General features: G+C 38.3%; 1 pseudogene; it reads left to right on the top strand.

The window, feature by feature from the left end:
- Positions 1–5,510: 5,510 nt before the first annotated feature.
- Positions 5,511–8,745, top strand: LOC119520841 (annotated as a pseudogene).
- The last annotated feature ends 462 nt before the right edge of the window (positions 8,746–9,207 follow it).

Raw genomic sequence — 9,207 nt, forward strand, 5'->3', positions numbered from 1 at the left:
GTTATTCAGTTCAACTTATTCTAGACCTCTAACTTAGGTTTTATTTAGTTGATCAGAATTGTTCCCCTCTTGTTTTTTCTGTTTCTTGCTCTGCCTCTATGTAACCTTTTTTGTGAGTGGGTCTCCTCAGATATGGTCGACCCTGGTCAGATTTTCCCAGTCTAGTGAGGCCCAGGTCTCATTGGGAGGATATGGAGTTTTCCTGAGAATGAGACCCTCCTATGAGGCCTTTAGAATTGGTGCTTTTCCTCTCCTGTCCAGCAGGTGGTGCTTGCCAGCCTGCAGCTCCCCCACCAATGTAAGGAGGTATGGAGACTTTAGTTCTCCTGGTGACTCTGATCCTTTCGGGGACGTGGCTGACTGAAGCTGGAATCTGAATTCCAGCCCCTGGGGTCTGAGTTCCCAGGAGGACTGCCAGCTGAGCTGGACCTCCCTCCACTCTCCCAATCCTCAGAACTCCAGTTGTCTCTCAGGGTCACTATTCCCTTCTCCCCTCTCCTCTTTGGGGCCACTCCAGGTAGATTCCTTCGTCAGCCTGAGTTGCCAATTAAAGATGGGGGTGGAGAACTTCAGTAGTGAATACGGAACTCAAAGACACTGTGGGTACTATGTCTCCCCCCAAGCCCAGCCCAGCCTAGTCCCTCAACCTGGGCTTTCCAATAGAAAATAACCACATATATTACTTTTAGATTAAAAAAAAATAGAAAAGAAAAACAAGAAAAAGAAAAAAGGAAAAAAAAAAGGAGTCTCTTTTAAAGGTCTTTCCCCAGCCTGGAAGTTCTGTCAGTGTCAGAATAGAGCATTTAAAGATATGCTTTGGGCTATTGTCTGATAATTACTCTCCAACAGCTTCAGTTCCACCCCTGCTGGGGGCTATTGAAATGCAAAAAGATAAGGGATCTGTGAGAAGCCAGAAGGGACAAAATGTAGGGGAAAAAAAATGGCTTTTTTGGAGTCTGGGAATGGGTGCCCGCTTTTATGTGCCCCCAATTCTCAGAGCCCAGCCCTTCTTTAGCACCCCAGCTCCCAAAATTAGTTACTTAATTTGTTAATTAATTCTGCAGTTGAGGCTGGGTTGAGCCTCCCTTCTTGCCCTCAGCAGATTGCTGTGGTATTTTTTGTTTTTTGTTTTTTTTTTTTCCCCTTTTCAGGGAGCCGGCAGCAAGACAGTCTGTGAGGTCTGGGTGGGGAGGGGCGCCAGACCTGTGGTCTGGGGAACTTACGATGTTCGCTGCGATCTCAGCTTTTCCTCCAATTCCAAACTTGCGTCCAATGTGTGACTGGTTACTGGAGACCCCGAAAACACTGTTTCATATAGTTCTTGCGTAATTGCCAGCTGCTTTTGCCTCTTTTGACAGGTGCATCTAACCTTCATCGTAGTTTTTATCCCATCTATTTATTAGACAGTATTAAGAAAAAACCAAGCCTTTCCTCAACTCCTCATTCATTTTTAATAGTAATAATCGATGAGAAGTTTTTAATTTTTACAAAGATGGATTTATCAGTAAATCTTACTTTTTTTAGTGCTTTTGTGCCCAAATATGAAATTTTGTCTAAGGAAATTGGTCTACTAGGTATTTCCTTATGTTTGTTTTTGGATATAATAATTTTACCTTTTGTCATCATGCTATGATTAATGAATTATCAATATTAATGAAACATGAGGTAGAAAATTTTGTTGTTTCCATTTGCATATTCAATTTCTCCAACATAATTTGTTGAAAAGACTTTCTTTTTGCTATAGGATTTTTTGGCACATCATCACAAAAATCACTTGCCTATAAATGGATGGGTATATATTTGGACATTTATTCTGTTGCATTGTTATATTTTTCTATCTTTATGCAAAAATGAAATGGTTGTGATACTGTAGCTTTGATCATTGTACTCCTGAGGCCAGGCACTGTAACCTCACCAAGTTTGCTCTTCTCTTCAAAACTATTTCATCTCTTATAGGTCTTTTGTGTCTCTATATCAATGTTGGAATCAGCTTTTCATTTTCAGATTTCAAAAATGTTTGCTATGATTATGACTGAAGTTGTATTAAATCTACAAATCAATTAAAAGAGGATTAACATCATAATAATATTCGGTCTTCCAATTCCTGAAAGTGGCATATCTATTTTTTAATTTCTCTCAGCAATTTCTCATAGACTTTTTAAATTAAATTCAGTTTTAATGAGATATATTCACACACCATACAATCATACATGGTGTACAATCAACTGTTCATAGTCCCATCATATAGCTGTGCATTCATCACCTCAATCTATTTTTGAATATTTTCCTTACACCAGAAAAATAAGAATAAAAAATAAAAGTAAAAAAGAACAACCAAACCATACCCCCATCCCACCCTATTTGTCATTTAGTTTTTGTCCCCATTTTTCTACTCATCCATCCATACAATAGATAAATGGAGTGTGATCCACAAGGTTTTCACAATCATGCTGTCACCACTTGTAATCTAAATCATTATACAATCCTCTTCAAGAGTCAAGACTCCTGGGTTGGAGTTTGATAGTTTCAGGTATTTACTTCTAGCTATTCCAATACATTAAAACCTAAAAAAGGTTAATTTCTCACAGATTTTTAATTAGAGGTCTGTGTTTAAATGATCTTTTCCTGTCACACCTTTCAAATCTTTATTTGTGCTGGTCTCATAAAATGAGTTGAAAAAAGTTTCTCCACCAATATTTTCTGTGTTTGACCAATATTATTAATATTAATTTCTTCATTAGCTATTAGCTAAAAATCCCAGTTTAACCATCAAAGTAAAGATTATTTTTCTAATGAATTCAGTTTCTTATACCCATAAACATGATTTAGATTTTTTCTATTTCTTTTTGTAAGGTTTTTGTAAATTGATCATAAGTTTTTCAAAGAATTTATGCACTTCATGAATGTTTTCAAATTTACTGGCTTAAAGATTATCATATTTCCTTATTATTATTTTTTCTTTTTTAAAAATTAACTTTTAAAAAAAACTTAACTATTAACTATATCAAAAAATTAAAAAAATACAATAAAAATGTTTCAAACAAACCATAACAGGGGAGTAAGAAAAAGACAACTAACCTAAAATAACTACTTTACTTCCAACACGTTCCTGTTCTACCCTAGGAAAATAACCTAATATAGCAACATTTCTGTGGACTTGTTCCTACCATACCCATCAGAAATTAACAAACCATAGTCATTCCTTGGCATTCCCAGAGTGTTAAACTTACCCACAACAGCTTATCTGTTCTTATTGGGTTATAATTCTCCCTTCATTAATTGCTCTCTATCACTAGTTCCCCTACATTCTACATTACAAACCATTTGTTTTAAAGTTTCCAATGCTCACATTAGTAGTAGCATGTAATACTTCTCTTTTTGTGCCTGGCTTACTTCATTCAGCATTATGTCTTCAGGGTTCATCCATGTTGTCATATGTTTCACGACATCATTCCTTCTTATTGCTGCATAGTATTCCATTGTGTGTATATACCACATTTTATTTATCCTTTCATATGTTGAAAGATATTTGGGTTGTTTTCATCTCTTGGCAATTATGAATAATGCTGTTATGAACATTTGTGTGCAGATATCTGTTTTTGTCACTGCTTTCAGATCTTCCAGGTATATACCAAGAAGTGCAATTGCTGGACCAAAGGGTATCTCTTTATCTAGTTTTCTAAGGAACCACCAGACTGACTTCCAGAGTGGCTGAACCATTGTACAGTCCCACCAACAATGAATAAGAGTTCCAATTTCTCCACATTCTCTCCAACATTTGTAGATTCCTGTTTGTTTAATGGCAGCCATTCTAATTGGTGTGAGAGGGTATCTTGTTGTGGTCTTAATTTGCATCTCTCTAATAGCTAGTGAAGCTGAACATTTTTTCATGTGTTTCTTGGCCATTTGTGTTTCCTCTTCAGAGAAATGTCTTTTCATATCTTTTGCCCATTTTATAATTGGTCAGTCTGTACTACTATCATTGAGTTGTAGGATTTCTTTATATATGCAAAATATAAGCCTTTTGTTAGATACATGTTTTCCAAAAAATTGTTTCTCGTTGAATTCGCTGCCTCTTCACCTTTTTGACAAATTCCTTTGAGGTACAAGAAACTTCTAACCTTGAGGAGTCCCCATTTGCCTATTTTTTCTTTTGCTGCTTGTGCTTTGTGTGTAAGGTCTAGGAAGTAGCCACCTGGTACAAGGTCTTGAAGATGTTTCCCTATATTATCTTCTAGGGGTTTTATGGTACTGTATTTTATATTGAGGTCTTTGATCCCCTTTGAATTAACTTTTATGTAGGGTGTGAGGTAGGGGTCCTCTCTTATTCTTTTGGGTATGGATATCCAACTCTTCTAGCTCCATTTGTTACAAAGACTGTTAAGTCCCAGTTCAGTGGCTTTGGGGGCCTTATCAAAGACCAGTCAGCCATAGATCTGGGGGTCTATCTCCACATTCTCAATTTGATTCTATTGATCAATATATCTATCTTTGTGCCAGTACCATGCTGTTTTGACTACTGTAGCTTTATAATAAGCTTCAAAATCAGGAAGTGTATGTCCTCCCACTTTGTTTTTCTTTTTTAGAGTGTTTTTTTTGCAATTCGAGGCATCTTCCCTTTCCAAACAGATTTGATGACTAGCTTTTCCAAATCTTCAAATTAGGTTTTTGGAATTTTGACTGGAATTACATTGAATCTGTAGATGAGTTTGGGTAGAATTGACATCTCTGGTTTTTTAAATTCAATTTTATTGAAATATATTCACATAACATGCAGTCATACAAAGTGTGCATTCAATAGTTCACAGTACCATTATACAGTTGTGCATTAATCACCAAAATTAATTTTGAACATTTTCATTACCACACACACAAAACTAATAAGAACAAAAATTAAAGTGTAAAAGAACAATTGAAATAAAAAAGAACATTGGGTGCCTTTTTCTTTTGCCCCCATTTTTCTATTCATCCATCCTTACACTGAACAAAGGGGAGTGTGGTCCATATGGCTTTCCCAATCACACTGTCACCCCTCATAAGCTACATTTTTACACAATCAAGAATTGACATCTTAATGACATTTAGCCCTCCTATCCATGAACATGGAATATTTTTTCATCTTTTAAGGTCCCTTTCTATTTCTTTTAGTAGAGGTATGTAGTTTTCTTTGTATAGGTTTTTACTTCTTTGGTTAAGTTTATTCCTAAGTACTTGATTTTTTTAGTTGCTATTTGATAATGTTATCTTTTTCTTGAGTGTCTCTTCACTTCATTCATTTCTAGCATATAGAAACATTACTGACTTATATAAATTAATCTTGTATCCTGCTACTTTGCTAAATTTGTTCCTTAGCTCTAGTAGCTGTATCATTGATTTCTCAGGGTTTTCCAGATATAAGATCATATCATCTGCAAATAATGACAATTTTACTTCTTCCCTTCCAATTTGGATGACTTTGGTTTCTTTGTCTTGCTGGATTGCCTTGGCTAGCACTTCCAGCACAAAGTTGAATGACAGTGGTGACAGTGGGCATCCTTGTCTCATTCCTGATCATGGAGGGAAGGCTTTCAGTCTCTCACCATTGAGTACTATGCTGGTTGTGTGTTTTTCATATATGCTCTTTATCATATTGAGGAAGTTTCCTGCAATTCCTACCTTTTGAAATGTTTTTATCAAAAAAGGGATGTTGGATTTTGTTGAACAATTTTTCAGCATCTATTGAGGTGATCATTTGATTTTTCTCTTTTGATTTGTTAATGTGTTCTAATATGTTGATTGATTTTCTTATGTTGAACCATCCTTGCCTGCCTGGAATGAACCCCACTTAGTCATGGTGTATGATTTTTTAAATGTGTTTTTGGATTTGATTTGCAAATATATTGTTGAGAATTCTTGCATCTATGTTCATTAGGGAGATTGGCCTGTAGTTTTCCTTTTTTGTAGCATTTTTGCCTGGTTTTGGTATTAGATTGATGTTAGCTACATAAAATATGTTGGGTAGTATTCCATTTCCTTCAATGTTTAGAAAGATTTTAAGTATCCTTATTATGATTTTAAAGTCTATATGTTCTGTAGTTATATTCCCTCTTTTATTCTTTTTAATGGTAGTTACTGTTTTATTTCTGTTTTATTCTCAATTATTTCTGTCTGGCTGTTATCAAATTGTCAATGTTTCCATATCAATATCTTCTTTTAAATCTTTTATACTCTCTGCTGCTTGTTTGTATTTCATTAATTTCTGCTTTTACCTTTGTTATTCCTTGCTGTTTACTTAGTATTCAACTGGCTTGGCTTGTTGCATCTTAAATTAGAAACTTAGATTAGTGATATTAAACTTTTCCAATCCTTATTCTAATATATAATAAATTTCAATATAATTAAAATCTATAAATTTCTTACCAGTCTCTGTTTTGTCTATTTCCCACAAATTTTCATACGATGTAGTTTGTTAAATCAATCAATTCAAAATGTCATTTAATTGTGTTTGATAAATCTTGTTTGATGTATGTGTTATATAGAAAGTTGTCATTAAATTTCTACATAGCTGGGGTTATTCTAGTTGTCATATTTTTATTGATTTCTAATTTTTTGTTGCCAGGAATTATTCTGAAAGGTTTCAATATTTTAAAATATATTGAAACCCATTTTATGGAGCAACATATATATAGATTGGTTAATATTCCATGAGCTGAACATCCTGGAAAAGTCTAATGTAAAGAAGCAGCTGAGAATGAGATATGGGCACATGTCAAAAAGATGTTTAGAAAATTTAACTGCAGGCCTTGGGAAAAGTTGGATGAGAGGTGAGCAAGATGTAAGACAGTATCATTTGCTGCTTGAACAAACGTCTCTTCAGTGCTTATGATGTCCAGGATCTAAAGATTTGGCAATGAGCCAGAGAGGCAGAGCCCTGCTCCCAAGGAGCCTCCACCTGCAGTTGGATGACTGAGGGCTAAGTAGGTGAGATACCTGCACTGAAGGAACAGGCACAAGAGGGACATTCTAAGAGGCAATGGTGGTGAGTTTGAGTTTGAAGGGCCTGAAGACAATCAAGGCAGATAAGACACAGAAGTTCTTGGGATTCACAGGTCAGGACTTTGAGAGAGGGATCACCTGGAAAGAGAGATCTGCAAAGTTTCAGGGTGTGGGCAGAATCAGCCACCAAAGAGGGAAGCTGGACCATGAGGATACAGAGTGAGAAAGCTGCCCAAACACTAGCTGTGAGCTATCTCACATTGGAAAGGGAGGCAATAGGAACGCACACCCCAAAATAGCTGGGGAAGGGCCTGAGAGGCAGGGTTGTGTCCAGTGATGCAAGAAGCTCAGAGATGACCCATTGAAGGGAGCACTCACTGTGGCAGCAAGATGTGGATGTGGGGTCTCCATGGTCATGTAAGCTGATGGCAGTGCATGGAGGGGCCAGAGAGAGGGAAGGAAAATGAGCACCTTAAATGGGGTATTTTTCTTGGCCATGCTGTAGAAGAAGTTTAGGATGAAGGTGGGTGGCTACCAGAACACAAATCTAGATGGCAAATATATCAAGGGGAAAATGAAAGGAAAATCACTGAAGTAAATGTGATTTTCAAAAAAGCATTGGATGTGGTGGTTTTGAGGAAATAAATGGGACTTCATCAATTAAACCAGTTGACTCCATCCCTTTCTCAAGGCATGGTGCACTCTAAATTAGCTGCACAAGGATATAGGATCCTGAAGTGCATGCCATATCACCTCTACAGAGACCTGCAGAGTTACCAGAAGGAGGGGCCAGCAGTGATGACCACATAGAGTTGAGCCCAGAAGTCATGCCTGGATGTATTGGGAAGTCCAACCAGACACTGTTTACAGAGTTCATCTTGCAGGGTTTCTCAGAGCACCCAGAACTGTGGTTGCCCCTGCTTGGCTGCTTCTCCTTCCTCTAAACCATGGCCCTCCTGGGAAACACTCTGATCATCACTGTCATCACCTGCAGCTCTAGCCTCCACAGCCCCATGTACTTTTCCTGTTGAACCTGGCCACCATGGACATCACCTGCACTTCCTCTGTGCTTCCCAAGGTACTAGTAGGCTTGACCTTGGAGGAAAACACCATCTCTTTCAAGGGGTGCATGGCCCAGGTCTTCTTCCTTGTGTGGTCTGCAACTTCTGAGCTGCTGCTGCTTGCAGTCATGGCCTATGACCATTATATGGCCATCTGCCAGCCACTGCATTATGGGACCCTGATGAGCCTGCACCTCTGCCTGGCCCTTGCCATGGGAGTCTGGGTGATCTGTGCCTTGGTCTCCTCCATCCACACTGCTCTGATGGCACAGCTGTCCTTCTTTGGCCCCAATGTATTCACTCACTTTTACTGTGAGATCCCCCTCTGTTGCTGCTCTCCTGTAGTCCCACCCAGGTGAACAACATCATGACCTTCTTGTCTGATGCCTTCTATGGATGCATCAACTTCCTACTCACCCTTATGTCCTATGGCTACATCATTGCCAGCATCCTATGCATGCACTCAGGTGAGGGGAAGTGGAAGTCCTTCTCAACCTGCTCCTCCCACCTCACCATAGTCTCTGTCTGTTACTCAGCCATGTTCTGTGCTTACATCAGCCCAGCCTCCACTTACAGCCCTGAGAGAAGCAAACTTGCTGGAGTGCTGTACATGGCTGTCAGACCCACCCTAAACTCACTCATCTATACACTGAGGAACAAGGAATTTAAGGCAGCCCTAGGGAAACTCTTCCACTTTTGTAGACATTAAATGCCATTCTATTATCCTGTGCTGCCTCGTGCCCATTTTCTGAATACTATGCATATAGAAGTATGATTTAGTTATCACAGTTTTAGCAAAATCATTCTCAGCTTTGGGTGCTGGCCACATTGGTATGTCTTTGGTGGGTCAGTTGGTTTGTTGGAATTGCATGGATTGGTGTACTGGTGCCATCATGGTATTTCATGATGTGAGCACATAATAAATATGTCTACAGAAAGAGAAGTCATTCCTAATAAGCACTCTTCTTGCTGTCTGGGAAACACACCTTGCTCTGGCTGGCTTCTTGAAGAGCCCTGATACTTAACAGTGCACCCTAGTCCCCTACTGATCCAGTCCTCCTTAGATGTTATTACCCCTTCCATAAACCACATCTCTAACTAAAATGGTTGACCACCTGTACAATTATCTTACCTCTTTGGCCCCACATATTTCCCCCAACAATGCACTGTC

This window comes from Choloepus didactylus, chromosome 26 (genome assembly GCF_015220235.1).
Source record: "Choloepus didactylus isolate mChoDid1 chromosome 26, mChoDid1.pri, whole genome shotgun sequence".
Lineage (NCBI taxonomy): Eukaryota > Metazoa > Chordata > Mammalia > Pilosa > Megalonychidae > Choloepus > Choloepus didactylus.